The sequence below is a fragment of the Papilio polytes genome, unplaced genomic scaffold (genome assembly GCF_000836215.1).
Source record: "Papilio polytes unplaced genomic scaffold, Ppol_1.0 DF821067.1, whole genome shotgun sequence".
In the NCBI taxonomy this organism is placed as follows: domain Eukaryota; kingdom Metazoa; phylum Arthropoda; class Insecta; order Lepidoptera; family Papilionidae; genus Papilio; species Papilio polytes.
This window is the reverse complement of record NW_013528137.1, coordinates 2,727,027-2,744,071: the sequence shown is the minus strand read 5'-3', so window position 1 is coordinate 2,744,071 and position 17,045 is coordinate 2,727,027.

Below are 17,045 nucleotides of genomic sequence, written 5' to 3'. Positions count from 1 at the left end.
GTAGATTTATAATGGTGCATTTTTTGGAATCGTTTCAGTAGTTTTTGAGTTATTTTAATACATACAAAAATACAATTTTTTCCTCTTTATAATGTTAGTATTGTTTGTGTTTATAATTTGTATCCATTTAAGAAAAGTATTTGTTGGAGTGAAACGAAGCGGCAATGTTGCTGACTTTTACTAACAGCTCTTGTGGTATTTTATTACTTCCTTCGCAGATGCATCGCTGCGCTTTAACAATCTTGTTTCTAAAGTTTTTAAAGCCACTTTACAGGGAATGTAATGAAAGCTTTAAAAGACGGTAACTAAGTATTTCATTTGTTATTTTTTAATCATATTCAATAACAACTGTTTCTATTTTTAAAAACGAATATAAATTATACGTTTGCTTTTTTAATATTATTTGATGACGTATACCTTTTGCATATTTTACTTGCTTGTCACTATACTGCGCTTAACTTGCGTCTTCAACTGCAAAGAAAAATTAATGTCTAAATCTTAAAAATAACATTTGTATTGTAAATTATCTTTACGGTTAAAGGTAAAATACAGACAGTCAGACAATTGTCGTTCTTGGTAAAGCGTTTTAATATTTTACATCAGGAAGCTTCGAAACAAAAGAAAGTTTGTTGAGCTTTCTTGAGACATTTAAGAAAATGTCTTTTAAACTTTGGAATTTATGGAAACATCTTCAAAGAATTATTTGAATTATCCATAAATGTATGTTATATTTGCAGTTGTTATTTCAATGTTTTTTTTAATCAAATAGTTACTTAAGTTATATGTTACTGTTTCGCATTATCAGTATTAGTAAATATAAAGTTATGAATACTTGTAAGTGAAAGCGAAGAAAAAAATCTCACGTTTTGTGTGAAAATTAAGGTCGAGCAGTAACTGTTGGAAGTTGGATATTTTCACGCCTGTAACGAACAGATTCTTCCATAAAAACGGACCGTTCTCTGCCAAAAAGGATTTCCACTTTTTATTATGGAGCCCGAAAAAATCATTACCAAAATATAAAAAGAATTTTATAGCACTCTAAATGCTGATGTACAGACGGAATCTTTACCTAATTCGAGTAGAACATTTTTATTTTCATGATAAAATGATGAATTTATTTATCTCTTTTTTAAGCGATTCGTAATATTTTCCGACGGCTATATTATTAACCTTTCATTTTTACTGACATTTGAGTATTTCCATTATAATTGACTAAACAAGAATAACCGAAATTGTTTATTTAGAAAGAAAGAAAGTTTATTCAAAGGAAAAAAGGAGTTAATTCGGCATGCGCTGCGGTATACACCGAAGCGCCGGTTTTCAATGAATCCTAAAATGGAACACGGAGTTGTACAGAATAAAACAAAAAATTACATGTTGTTAATATTACACTCGGTCACAACTAGCAAACTTAATCTAAACCCAAATCTAGGGAGAAATATAAATATAAAAAAATCAAATAAAAACACTGAAATTTTAATGTATTCAAATTATTTTAAAACTAACATTACTTATGCTGGGTTGATAGAGTTTCCGTTCACTTTATCATAACCTAGTAATTCATTAGTGTTAACTAAGTTTCTTATAAGTAAAACTCATATTTGGTTCAGATAAGTAATGTTATGTACTTATATCAAAATAATAAGGCCGTTCAACATAAAATACTATGTTATATTATATCTAAGACACATTATCGTCTAGATCTAAAGGTAATTAACACAAAAACACAGTAAAAGCATAAAATAGCATCAAGACACCGAAGTAACGTTCTTTTTGAGTGTTGTTTAAAGCTCTCCAGAAATTACAAAGCGCAACGCAACAAGAGCCGTGTTTTAATGAACGTTCGGGAACTTTCGATGCGCTTCGGCGGAAAGGGAAATAGGGGTGGTTGTAAAATACGATTCCTTTTGTAAACATTCTTTTATAAATTGTTTTATTTTATTATCTTAAAATTTATTTAAAAGAGAAGTAAAACATAAATGTATTTCGATCATGCTTTAATACAATTGCATCTTGTTTTGTACTGATTTTAATTGATTCTTATATTTTTTTAAATGAAAGACGTAGGTCCTGTGTTTTATAATAGCTGCCCATACACGTCTATCAGAGGTTAGTTGCAAATGTGTTTGTGTGCAATTTTTACCTGAGTCAAAGTGCAAATAGACTAAAGTTTCTAATAAGTTTTTACGTGTATTGTTTTTAAAAAATCCCATAAGGCATGTTTTTATCGATACTAGTATATATTAGATATCGTTATGGGATCATTGTTTGTGACAGTTATTTAATACAAGCGGTGAGCCATGAAACACGAGATACGGCTCTGAGTGAACACGAAATGTAACGCTCTATGAATTATGTATTGTTCAGTTATTTTGAAACTATTTCATTCAAAAAGGTGTGAGATTTTGTTTCTTTTTGATTTCATAAATCATTCATATTTTCTAAAAAAATCAATAACTACAAATGTTAAATATAATTTGGGTAAAATTTATTACGTATTTTATATTTTTTGGTGTTATTGGCTTTATTTACGTCAAATGTCATTTCTAACGTTCGGTTGACTATTTCGTTGTTTCGAAACATATATGAAATTCATAACTTTTCTCTAATCATTTCGAAAGTTACAAAATTCTACCTAATTTAAATTTATGTAGTACGTATATTGTTTCACATATTTTGTATTAAATGTAATAAAACCACCGCATTGCCAGTTTTAATAATAAAATAACAAATTAAAAGTAACATCCATGTTAGTCAAGTCTGAACAATCGATCGATTAATTTAATGACTCATAAATATCGAGATTTTAATCTATTATAGTAATAAATATAATAAGTGTTATTATAATCAGTTGAATGGTACAATGGAAACAATTTCAGCAATTGAGTTTTTTATACCAGGAATGGGGCGGGTCTTAGTTTAAAAGTTTCCTGACAAATTACCGTAAGCATTAGGGCGGCTGGCGAGACATTTATCTTCGGATTGTCTGCCTTTATTTGTGTTATTTGGTGCAAAGTGTACAATAATAATAAATTCCCGTACAAATAAATATGTCACTAGTTCAGCTATAAGAACATAATTGTCTAGACACATGTAATTCGTTCGTTTTTGGAGCGAATTTATTTAGCAAATGTAACTATGAAAAAAACTAGAAAATATGCTGCCAAGTCGTACTCTTGATGCGACAGAGTTATCTTGTTCTTTTCTATAAATCTTTAATTACTGCTGTTTTATCAGGACGCAGAATCATGTTTTACTTGGAAATTCCTGTTTTAATGAATCCAATTACTAAAGTTATCCGTTATTAAATAGCGAAAAAGTAGCACCAGTGGTGGAGAAATTGAGAAGCATAAGGTTAGCGTGGTATGGATATGTTATGCGACGAGACGATGGGGACATAAAACAGAAAGTGTTAAGAATGAATGTGGATGGCTACAAAGGTAGAGGAAGACCGAAGAAAGTACGCATGGATTGTGCGAAAGAGGATTTGCTTAAGAAAGGAGTAGATTCAGATATGACACCTGATAGAGATGTATGGAAGAGTAACACATACTGTGCCGACCCTCCGTAAAGGATAAGGGCAAGTTGATGATGATGATCCATTATTAAATATAGTTGTTAAATTTATAACCTTCTAAGATATGTTTTTATTTTTTTATGAAAAATTAAAGTATATTTCATATGTACTATAATTTTTATCCTAAATATTAAAAGACCAAAAGTATTACAACCCAATACATTATACAAAAAACCATTATAACATAAATAAGGACTATGTGTTGAAACCTCTCTTCATTACATTCAGCGATCAGCACGTTTTGTGACAAATTGCCGAAGGAAATAGAGACACGGCCGCGGTCTGTCACCACATTGTCAAGATTTATTTCAGTCCCATGTGTTTGATTAACGGCATTCATCTTCTTTCTGTTACTTTAGCTCTCCCTTCAATACAGCGGTACAGCGTGGTCATTATTGTAACTTATTTTATCTTTATCAATTTTATCTGTATGCCATCAATAGTAACATATAAGTAGAGAATACAGCAGCAAGTTCAATAATCTATACTATTACTAATATTATAAATACGAATGTTTAAATAGATAAATGGATGTTTGTTAGGGTTTGTAGCCTTAAAGGCTGTATTTCGAAGAAATTTGGTATAGATGTAGAAGAGAGTCTGGAAGAATACATAGGCTACTTGCTTTTGTTTTTGTTATTTTGGGCGAAAGATAGTTGTAATTAAAGGCTTTAGGTAGTTTATTAGGAATAGAAGTGTACACCAAAATTGTGAATATAACCACTACGCTACAGGGTATTAGATAAAAACTTTAAACATAAATTTGTATTTGTTAAGCATTCCGTAAGCAAATTGCCTGAGGAACTTTTGTGTTATCGTGTTCATACAAAGTTAATGACTTGAACAAGTCGAGGGTAAAATGTTTCGTTTGTTTGTACAACAAACAAAGAAAAATACGTAACAAGTAAAAGTCTTAATTTCAATACTTTTCATATAGAAAAGGTGAGTATTGGTAAGTAACTAAGTATAAATTCAGTGCCATAATTATATTAGACGCCCAGGTGTAAGAGAACTACAGCCATTGGCTGGTGCCTCTAAGACACCGGTGCCTGGTTTAAAATTTGGCGTCCGGACTTCCAGTATTGTTAATATTAACAAAGTTAAAGGTAATAAACATAATACAGTGATATTTAAACAGTACTTATTTCAGCAAAAAAGTACTTTCGCACCATAAGCAATGTTATTTATGAGGACGGAATTATTTAGATATAACAGATCCTATTTATTTCTTTAATAAAATCTTCACATATTAAATAACTTAGGCGTTGTGAATAAATGTCAGCAGAGCAATAAATCCGATTTAATTTGAATTCGCACGCCGCATGAGTTCCACAGACCACTAAGCGTGCTACTTTAGAAAACAACCCGTGTGAATGAAACCGCTAACCACCGACCACATAGAGGTGTCCAGTAACGCAAATTCAACGCTTCCAACTAGTGTTAACACATTTACATGTATACTATTGGAGTAGTAATAAAACAGTGATGCTGTGAATGTTGTATTAACTTGTAAGATTTACTAATAAATCTATTTAAAGGTACAATTACGGAGATCCGCGGTCCACTTCAGAAAAAAAGGCCTGTCTACGCATCATTCGCGTCTAACTTCATTTAACGGAACATATTAACGGACATCCTATTGGCCGGCGCGATGACGTTTTTCTGCATTGACACTACAGCGGAACGTCACTTTACTTAACCGTTGTCGCTGTTATAACATGTTGTTTAAAACTTACTTACCAAAAATTGTAACAATCATTAATACACGCAAGTGAGCTATTATTTATATATTTATATAAAGTTTTATTTCAATCCAAACAAGGCCTTTGTCAATGCATCAAGACATATTCCGCATCTACAAAAAAAAACTAATTAGATAACTAGTGTAAACCATGAGATGATAATAAAAAGAAAGTATAAGTGTATCATAAACCGTTTTTTTTCGTACAGATTATAAGCTGCATAGTATTGATTGCTTTTAAAGTGGAACACCGTCAGTGTCCCTGACTGTACATACTCTTGAAAAGCAGCAGCTGTTAGATGCGCAACTATTTTTAGTTTTATTGTAAAAAAAGTACTATAGACGAACGTTTTATTTGAATTCTTGTTAAAGATAATTAAAAGTAAAGCTTTTTATATTAAAAAAATAACAGTCTCCGTCTGAAATGTTATCAGATTACATTTTTACATACAGATCTGTTTTGTATGCTAAACTAACGAGCGAACCAACGAAATTTAAATTGAAAACTCACAGTAACGTAATGAATTTACAAAAAACATTCCTAATTAAAATGTTGCATAATCATATTAATTAAATAGCATTTTGTTTAAATATTTTGCCAAGAAAACAGCAAATAACCCACCAAAAGCTGGCTAATTACATCCCCAAAACTCTTTCTAATCTAAACTTATAAAGAGAGATTTGAATTTTTATATTGATGTAACTCAAAAACTACTTGGCCCATTTAAAAAACTCTTTCACCATCAAAAGATACGTTATCAGTGTGTAGCATAGGCGTTACTTTATTTTATTTCACGTCGGAGAAGGCGCAAACAACAGCTAGTCAAAGTATAAATGTAAAAAAGGTACCATTATTGGTTTGTCCCGAATACGGTAAGTGAAAAGAGCTGTTACCCTTTAAATAATAACTAAAGCAATTCAAAGGTTATCATAGTCATTGTAAGGCTTCAATAGGCTTCGCGGCCGCTAGAGGGCGGAAGTTCGGCTCGTTAGCTCGCTTCTTTAACTAAATGGAGCGTAGGGTCCGATTAAGTGTTTTCGGTTAAGGCTTAAAGGGTGCTTTCAGCCTCTTAGTGTACATCAAAAGATTATTCTTTTGAAGATATTTATTCAAGTAATACTTTGTTAAATTACATAGTATGATGTATGCCGTAAAATGTCGTAAATTTTTAGTGTTAAGTATAGACTTTATGATCTTGAAAAGATTGTAGACGATTTAACTTCAATCGAGATCTATAGGAAGGCCACACTACTCCATATGCCAAAGAGTAGTTTGTATATTGTAGACTTACGAAAAAATTATAATAGATGTCCTCTTTTATCGGGTCTCTTAGAGACTATTTTTAGTTAAATATAACAGGAATATGGTAATTTTAACTTACAATATAGTTTCTTTATAAACTAGGAATACTCTGGTATAGTTATGAACTAGGATTTATTTTAATTGCTTGAGTTATCCAATTGTAACATAAATAAACACAACTCCACTAATAAAGTGATAATTTTCATATAAACTTAAATTAAGCTTTATATAATTTGTTTTTTAAAGTGATATCTAAGAATACAAACCTATTTTCCACGAATTGAATGAACCAGATTTACATTTTAAATTGAAACGTAATCGCTGTCCCCATCAGGAGAGCCTAATAAAAGAAATCCGAAAGCTAAAGAACTGAATAAAACAATTAGAGACATATCTTTTTACAGTTATTTTACTCATAAAAATAACAAAGATAATTAAAGGGTCTCCAATGACTTTTAAGGAAGAATTTAAATCGAATGACACAGTGCGTTACAAAATTGGCCCATATATTTAGGCTACTAGAAATTTAAGCATCTACATAAAATTAATATTTCGTTGTTTATGTTGAATTATTTCGTAATTGTATCATATTTGCAAGCGAGAAATTTTCGTATAACTCATTAATTTATTATACGAAACATAATTAGTGATATAAGTTTCAAGGGTAATTTTAATTTAAGGATATTTTCACATAAAATTAATTTCTAGAGAAATCTTTGAAATAATTTACAAGAAAATTCATTACAACAACAAGATGGATAAAAAAAGCATGTTGGTATAATAATCGTCAAGATTTCACGAGTATTTCGTCTCTTTTGTAGTTGACGTCGACTCCTTATGAATTTCTTTTGAAGATAATATTGAAGTATTCAGAAAGTGTTTTTTCATTTGTGTCTCACCAGCTGCGCCGTGCTTTGATTATTAAGAGACAGGACTAGTCATGCTTGCGCATTCCCTATATCATAAAAGACCATAGCAGAATATGAGTCCTAGTCCATTTTATATAGTCTGAATCGGCTTAACTGACTCTAGAAGTTATATCAATTCTGCAACTGGCGTTTTAAGATACAGACTTGATAGCAAACATCTTGTAACTAAAACATACTTTTATCTTCAATGTCAGCTAACATTTTGTTAACTTAAATAAAAAGAGGAAACATGTTTTAATACACAAGCGTAATTCGAAATCTAAATAATATTCAACATTTATTCATGAGGTATTTTATGTACATTGTGTATACTTGCTGGCATTACCAGACACGCAACACCTATGAAAAGGTACAGTCACACACGCATAACGTAAATAAATAGATTCTTAAATTCTAGAGACATGAAAATCCTTTGACTAGTCAACTATCTTTTTAATATTATGTAGAGTCAAATGACCCTATATCTTAGAGTATTTACTCTTGAAAGGCTGGCAACATTCATATTCCCAAGGACATATACAATCCTACTGAATATAATAACTTTTATAAACAGTTTCAAGTATAATTTTCTCAACGATCGTGTGAGAAAAGCGAGGTAACGTCTACATAAGAGTGTGCCTAACTTCTTGTTAGCAAGATAAGCTTGTTGCCGACTGTACGCTTGCAGACACTTCATTATACCTTATCTTTGCCTTGTTTGAATATGTTTTAAGATTTAAACAACAACCTAAAATTACCGTCAGTAGGGCGAAATCAAATTGTACAAGTTTCAGAAATAATACTACCCTAGTTAAGTACGTAAATTCTGAATAACTAAGTAATTGTAAAATCAGAAATGTAATTGAGTAACGAATTAAGTGTTTTTTTATAATGTTTTTCAAATGAATTTGCGCTTTACAATTTACATAATAATAAGTGAAAACAAATTTTGTTGTGATTTGAAATTGGTCTCTTCGCTATGCTGAATCTCGTTAAATAGATTATTAAATAACTTTAATTTATTTTGTTAGAAAAGCTTTTACAATACCATTTTACGTCAATTAGTTTAAAAGTGCTGACCGAACGAGCGCGTACAATAGATAATGAAGACTCGATGATTTCGCAGAAAAAACGAGATCGTGTTTTTGTAAAGCTCACGTTACTCCCTCTCTAATGAAAGATCGACTTGAAAAAAAATAAAATTAAAAAACAACATTTATACATATTAAGGCAATGTAAGGAATAACTCTGCAAAAAAGACAATTACGACATTTAATCATCTTCGTGGATTAAGTAACAATACTGTCACACTCACAGTTAATAGTCACTAAGTGTGACCTTCAGGGTAAATTTGTCTACATTCTTATTTATAGTACTCAATGACAGCAACAGAAATACGTATTTTTTCAATTAAAAGCAATATTTGAGTTATTTAAACACATTTTTTGAATTAACATTTTCGTTTCCAGAATTCGTATTTCTCGCAACAAATTCGGTAGAGTTTTTTTCCACCATTCGTAACAAATTCGTGTCCGCCGCTGATTCCTATCGCACCGAGATCAGTCGCGGGGATAAAATAAATGGATCTCGGAATAAGGACAGGCCTAAAGAAGACATGGAAATAAGGTATTACTATATTTGGACGACGCGACTCGCTTGCGAAATAAATTATACTATTTATAATATTTTTATTAATACACTGTAACTCAGGGCAAAAAAGAAACTTGACTGTCCTTTCTTTACTTCGTTTCTAATCAATAACAAAAAAAAAATAATTTAAACTAAAAAACAAAGTGCAATATGATTGTTAGTCTCGGTATCAAAACTATTGGTTAAAAGTGAAAGTTCCTATTGTCAAGTTAACGATAACAATAAGAATAGTTATGTAAAAGAAACATAAAAATATCTACAATGCCACTGGTTATTTTCGCCCGAAGGGAAATGGGCAGTTGAGCGCAGACGTCAGAGGTTATAACAAAGGAAATTATGACGCGGACCCTTTTGTGGGTCAGATCTCACAAGTTATCACAATATTTCTCCCTCAGTTGCTATTATGACATTTCTAGCTCACTGAAATACCCCTTGTTAATGTAAACATAAGGGATATAGCACGAAAATTTTAGAGAAAGTACTCGTCTATTCTAATGTTATTGAAATAACTCAAAAACTAGTTACTGAGCATTAAAAAGCTACGTTATCAGCCAGTAACATGGACCATATTTTTATTATTTCTTCTTTTTTAATTGCACGCAGGTTTAGTCGCAAGCAACAGTTAGTATATTCATAACGACAAATTTTGTGAATGACTTTATGAATGACTAACTTTCGCCCGCGACTCCGTCTGTGTGGCATAAAGAAATAACAAATTAAGTACCATATGTGTTCTTCCAGTATATCCTTTACATCTACACCAAATTTCATAGAAATCCGTTGAGTCGTTTAGGCTACAAACTCTAACAAACATTCATCCATCCGTCTAAACTTTCGCATTTATAATATTAGTATGAAGTATGTTTTCTATCTTTAATATGTTTTATCAAATAAGTATAATGAATTAAGTTTTTTTACGTATCTCCAATAAAATAATTCTCTTTTTTTAACTTACAGAATGGTGAAGATTTTAAAGAATATGTTTATGAGTAAATAGGGTTTCACTTCCATAACGACCTCCTGTAGCAACGAGATACAAGTTACAATAATTGACTTGTACCCATAATAGATAAAGGTTATTAGGCTTATTATTACTATCCTAACTAACTAATTTTAAATGGAATATATGTATAAATGCTGAAAAGAGCTTTCTAATAAATTTATTGTATGGTAGTGCGCTAGGCTTTGGCATTCTGCTGGGAAATTATGTTCCGCCGCGCCTAGCCTGCTTTATTAATGTACTTAGGAAATTAGTTTCCGAGGAAATTATTAATTAAATGTCGCAAATATAAAGTGAACTGTACAAGAAAATTACATAGTCTCTTCAGACTATGGAACAAAAATATCACTGAAAGTTTTGACCGATATTCCTGAAAAAACTTCAAGTAATGCAGAGATTCAAATATATTACTTAAATGTCTATTTGTTCTATGGCTTCATTTAAATGTAAGCGAAGATTTAAAAAGCTTTTTATATAAAATTGAGTTAAACGTTAACAATATAAAAGGAAAATGAATCTGGTGTAGAATGTAAAAGCGTCACGACAACCTGCCAACCTTATTCTATTCTAAGCGGGTCTTTGTCTATGGAACACTTTTGTGACCTCACTGAATGACTCTCATAATGTTTATTTTAAGAAAAATCGTTTAATTTTACACAAAAACCCTTTTATTTCCCCTTAGACGTAAAACTCTTTGCGTTGGGTGTTTAATCTTTGACATTATTAAAAATAAAAGCATGGTATAAAGATATCATGTTCTAGCTCTTTTCATATTATCTATGTAATTCTTTAAATTTTTGTTTAGATTATTATTTGTGTAATAAATATCTACAAATAGTGTCATTGCCTTTGTTAGTGTCGATATTATTTAACTTATTTGATGTACATTTTAATTTATTTTCTAATGAAATCTCTTACAGGAAGGTACAGCAGTAATCAAACCTTTCACAAAGGGCTGTTAACAGAATGTATCGACTTTTAGTACAAAACGTTTTATTCCCCTCATGGGGTTTACCGAGCCCTTCTATTGTGTGGTTCTTTGGAACCCGGATTACTAAGGTAGGGAAATTAATTTAATTAGATTTTGATACCGTTTTTATTCTGAAAAAAAGTTTATTAAAGTATGGCTTTATTGTCTGCTTTTAGTGCTTTGGTACTATCAATAGAAACCCTCTTTTTTAATTATAGCGTATTTTCCTAGTACGTATTGCGAATTATGAAGTCGAAAATACAAATACACGATTCCATTTCAACTATTTTCTTCTTTAGAAATTTGTATCTATACTTCTATACTATTACAATAAAGCGTAAACATACACTTCTTTGTTGCCTAAGATGTCAGCAATTACAGCATATTTTTGAATTATTCTTTTTTCAATAAAAACCCCACACTTACGTCACGCTTTAGGCTATATATTTTCACACCATTAAACTTAGAGGTTAAATATTTTAGATAAAAACCCTAATGTGTGAAAGAGACCATAAGTGTCTGCCAACATCAAGGAAGCAAGGTTGCAATGGTTTGTCACCATATCATGTCATTTTGACATTTGCAATTGATAATTTGACACATGTAATCGATATAATAAGATTTTCATAATTTTACGCGGATGAAGTCGCACGGGAACAGCTAGACTTTAATACTAATAGTGTTAAGAGGAAAACGTTTTCTATTGAATAACTCATATTATTTATTGAGCTAAATCAAATACTCGGAGCCCGGCTACACCGCGTCTGCTGTAAATATCAACTTAATATAATTTAATTTCATGGAATGTCGCCAACAAAATTTGGCGCTAAGTTGCTTGATTAAATACTCATTTACTACTTAATATTTAAAACGTGACAAGAAACCGTTTAACTTAACACCTCAGAATACAAGCCTACCTACTCTTAGGGGCGGTTATAATGTTGTTAAGTATTGACATTTTTTCACCCTTACATATCCTGCAAAACTTGCCTGCCGTCATAGTTATTAATTTATGAATATGGGAGACCTGAAGTGTAAATATTAAGCAGTAAATGCCTAATTTGAGTTATTAGATTTATAATTCCAACTAGCTGGTTCCCGCTAATTCGTCCACTCAGTATTAAGATAAAAAAGTAGCCTATAATATGCCCGTCTATGTCAGCTACCCTTCAATAAAAGCCTAGTCGAAATCGACCCAGCGGTTTCGGAGATTACCCTTAACAAACGCGACATGCGGACAGACGGATAGATTAAACATTTTTTCAAATGTGATTTTTCTTATCAGCAACGCAAATATATCATCTTCCCAAAATCTTGCTTTGTGATATTACAAATAGACACTCCAATTTTATTATATGTATGGATAGAGAATAAAGTCAGTTTATTTTAATGTTATCATGTTTTAAAGACGCAGTAGCGCCCTCTAGCGTACACTTCGTTAACTATTCCGATCCACCGCTCTGGCGGCTGTTCAATGGCCAATGAAATATTAACACGCCGCGCACATGCTGTAACTGCATAATTAATTAATTAACAATGTAATTAATGTAATGTTATACATAGCTTGTAAAATACTAAAGTCTAAATTACTTTGTTACTTTACGTAATTAATAACTTGAAGTAAGCTTTTCTCATAATCATATTGTTTATTCAATAATTAACGGTGGTTGTTATAGAAGATATATGGTAATTGCATTTTTTTTAACATAAAATGTTTTATTTTAATTAACTTGAGTATGTTCGCCATTTAACGTGTGTGATACATTAAAAATGTTGAACTTTTATGTTCGTCGCATTAACAGAGATTTTTTTCTACAGAGATTTGCCTGTGCAGCGATTCCGTAACGTGAAAACGATAGCAAGCATCTGCTCGAAAATTATACGTTCATTCTGAAATAGTGTGCTTGAGTGTTGCGGTGAAAAACGGCAGTTTTTGCTGAAAAGTAACGGAAAATGTCGCTTTAAAAATTGTTTTATACATTTTTCCGATTCAGTTTCAACATTTTGAAAGACTGTAATATTCTTTTATAATATTGTGAGTAAATAATGCAAATAATAGCAGTTAGATAAAAAAAAAATTATACGAAAATGTTTATGTTTTAGACAGATAATTTAAAATTATTCATACAATATTCTTCCGACTGCATAGTACTTAACACTGACATTTAGTGTAGTAAGAAAGTGAATTTCTATAGAAATCATGTTAGTTAAAGTAAATCTTTTAAATCAATACTAATATAACAAAGCGTAAACACACACTTCTGTGTTGCCTAAGATGTCAGCAATCACAGCATGTTTTCGAATAACTTTCTTTAATAAAAAGCCCTACAATTACGTCATGCTAAAGCCTAAAGTTAAACTTAGGGGTAAACATTTTGGATAAAAACCCTAATGTGGGAAAGAGACCATAAGTTGTTGCCAACATCAAGGAAGCAAGGTTGCCATTGTTTAACATCATGTCATGTCATTTTGACAACAATAAATTGAAATTTTTGTAATTCTATGCGGATGAAGTCGCATGGGAACAGCTAGTTGTATTATAAAGTCTAAAAAGTCTTGACTTTTAACAGAATTAACTCCGAGCAAATGTAAATAAAGTCACGGATCGGGATTCAATATAAATAAGAAAATGTCTCTTGAAAAATAATTTAATTCAATCCTCTTTTCTTAGAATAAGCCGAGTACCGGAGTTTATTTACGTTTACTTTCACCGTTAAAGTAATTTGTGTACTTTGAATTACATGCTCATTATAATTGTTTGCTCAGATAAATTTTTAACGAATTCTCTTAGCGTGGGTTTACAATAAAAATGTATTTATATATTTCTACGTAATTTTAGAAACATTGACATGACGTTACATCTCATTGTCCTTGACTTAGCCAATATCTGCTTGGACACAAATAGTTTTATTTTATTGCCAAAGTTATCTCAACTATCTATTCGCTTTTATAGCAGAGCCGAGCAAATAAAACTGTTCATTAAACATACTTTACTACCCCTAACTGATTACGTTTATTTACTTCAATTGACGACGGTAAGCTTGATAAAATTTTAATTCTACCAATTAGAATAATTATACCACCGGCTAACAGAAATATTGTATCAGTATATTACCATTTAGTAAATACTATTATACCTTTGTAGAAAGAAAAATCAAAAGCGAGTATCCTATGTGTTCTTCCAGACTATGCTCTACATCTATGCCAAATTTAATCCACATCCGTTCAGCCGTTTAGGCTACAAACTCTAACAAACATCCATCCATCTAAACTTTCGCATTTATAATATTAGTATGATATATTCTTTTGTACTGAAGTACATTTTGTTATTTATACAATCTAGGAGGAATGAATCGTATGTAAAAAAGAGAACGTTAGTTATGAGGCTACACCAGCAGAGGTCGACTTAAAAAAAGACGCATGGATTGCCTGAAAGGTAAAGCGATCAAAAAGGGAGTGATGACGTATGATAGAGTTATTTGGACAAAAACCTGTTGCACCACTACGGGATTGGGATAAGAAGGAAGATGATGATACAAGCTATACATTGGAGTAACATAAAAGTATCGTATGTCTAGCGCCAATCTAGCTAACAAAAAAGTGTGTACTGTCATATCGGTGGAAATATACCGTAAGACAACATTTGTGCGGAACTGCATTCCGTCCTGAAGACATTATCAGGGGATAATCCGGATTGAGCGAGGATAAGACGAGTTGAAAGGAGGTTCTAACTCCACGTTATAGCAATATCAGGTTGCAACTTAGCTTGTTATGTTTTATTAGATTTATATAAGGCTTCTTATTAATAGAATTGCAAGGATATGCTACTTTTAGGAAAATGTAAGTCATCATCAGCTATGCTGGTTCTAAATTATTCGGTATCTTCTTAGTCCTAGCTACCTACTAACCTATTCTTAAAGATGCTTTGAGAATCTTCTGGACCAGCGACAAGTAAGTTGTCTTTTGAGAGTTCGCCTTTTCAAAAAGTAAAATTCAGTAAACGTTGAAAAATATTATTACAGTTATACAAATAGTGAATTAATTATTCTTAGAAACAAAGCACACGTATGAAATACTCATTTGAATATCATCCATACATTAGCTACTGTTACCACGGACTTGGTAATTACTGCGTCTGTTGTAAAATTTAGAGGCAACGGAGCGAAAACAGTGACAAGGAGTAATACTTTATTTAGGCAAACTCACGCGAATTTCCCTGTCTCTTGGTTAAAATGGAAACATTTGCATAATAATCTAAATGTCTACAGGGTAAAAGCGGACGCACACCTTTGACTACAGTATCGCACAACAGTTGTGCGATTGTCGATTGTTTCGCAGCCAATTCAACTGTTTAGTTGCACAAGGGAATAGAGTGCGCACCTCCATACAAGCTCATAGGAATCAAAGCGCGACTAAATAGTTGTCCGATAGTTTAGTCAAAGGTGTACGCGCTCTAAATATCTAATACAGTGATAGTGATGATGAACTATTACCATGGGTAACAACTGACAAAATACTCGTATGTACAAAAAAGTATTAGAGATCTCATGTCATTTGTTTTCTTTTGAAGAAATGAAGCCTGTCTTTACATTTGAAGATAAAATCGCTCTTAAACATTTTTTCATTGTAATGAAAATCGTAAATTTTTATATGAAACGTCGAGGTGATCAATGACGTTTTTTTTACTATAGTAAATTTAATCTGTCCATTTGTTTATTTCATCATCACCGTAGAGAGTTTCCCGGGAACCACACCAATGGAAATATTTCATATCCTAACAAAATACTTGGAATTGACCTGCTCTAGTTATTTTAATGAAATGTTACTTTAAAGTATTTTGTATAAATAGAACATCCCGTTTAATTAACTTCAAAGGTTGAACAGTATTATATTTTCCGGCAACACTGGACTCGAAGTTAAAATATTCACAAAACATCCCACACTCGCTAAGTCCGCCTGCAGGTCAGCAAACACTGAATATGATTATCCGACCCAAAAGTTTGAGGTAAGTAAATATTGAAATCTTTCTCAACTAGCTGAGAAAGGGTGGATTTTCTGTGAATATAAAAACTGGATATAATAAGTTAACTTGCATTTTTATTTATTGTCAATTTAAACTTAGTTAACATTGAACATAGTTAACTTTTTTAACGTTAATTTTGTTATAATTAACTTGGTTAACAGTAAATAAAGTTAAGCGCACACCTATGATTAAACTATCGCACGACTGTGTGTGATTATCGATTGCTTCGCAGCCCATTCAACTGTTTAGTTTCACAACTAAAAATCGAGTAGTGTGCGTAATTAATGTGCCATATAACCTCTAAATCTAAACTTGACTAAACAGTTGTGCGATAATTTAGTCTAAGGTGTATGCGCGGTCTTATAATGTCTTAAAACATACGTATAAGTGTGCTTTTCTTAGAATAATGGCCTAAAAAAAAAAAGAAATTCTAGGAACGAGGCAAATAGTAAGAAAATAAATATGGTTCTCGAAAGCGATCAAAGAATATAACAAAAATAAAACCAGGAAACGTAAAACGTCCACTAAAATTGTGTAGACTCGTATATTTGCGAACTTGCCTCAGGGGTTCCGTAATATGTCACTTGCTTAGATAACAAAATATCACATCAAAATGAAACAAACTTGATAAGGGGGTACGTGACAAAAAGGCTTTTAACAATTCACTTCACACACTTCACTTCACAGTATTATTATTTAACATTTTAATTTGAGTAAATGAATGTAAGCCATGTACAACTGTTTTCCATATGTTTCTATTGAAATCTTATCATTATTATTATAGTCTATGGAGAATGTTTACTAATTCGCACTCAGAAACTTATCCAACGTGTTCAGAATGCGTGCGCGCGCTTTTGCTTTCAGATTCCTCGT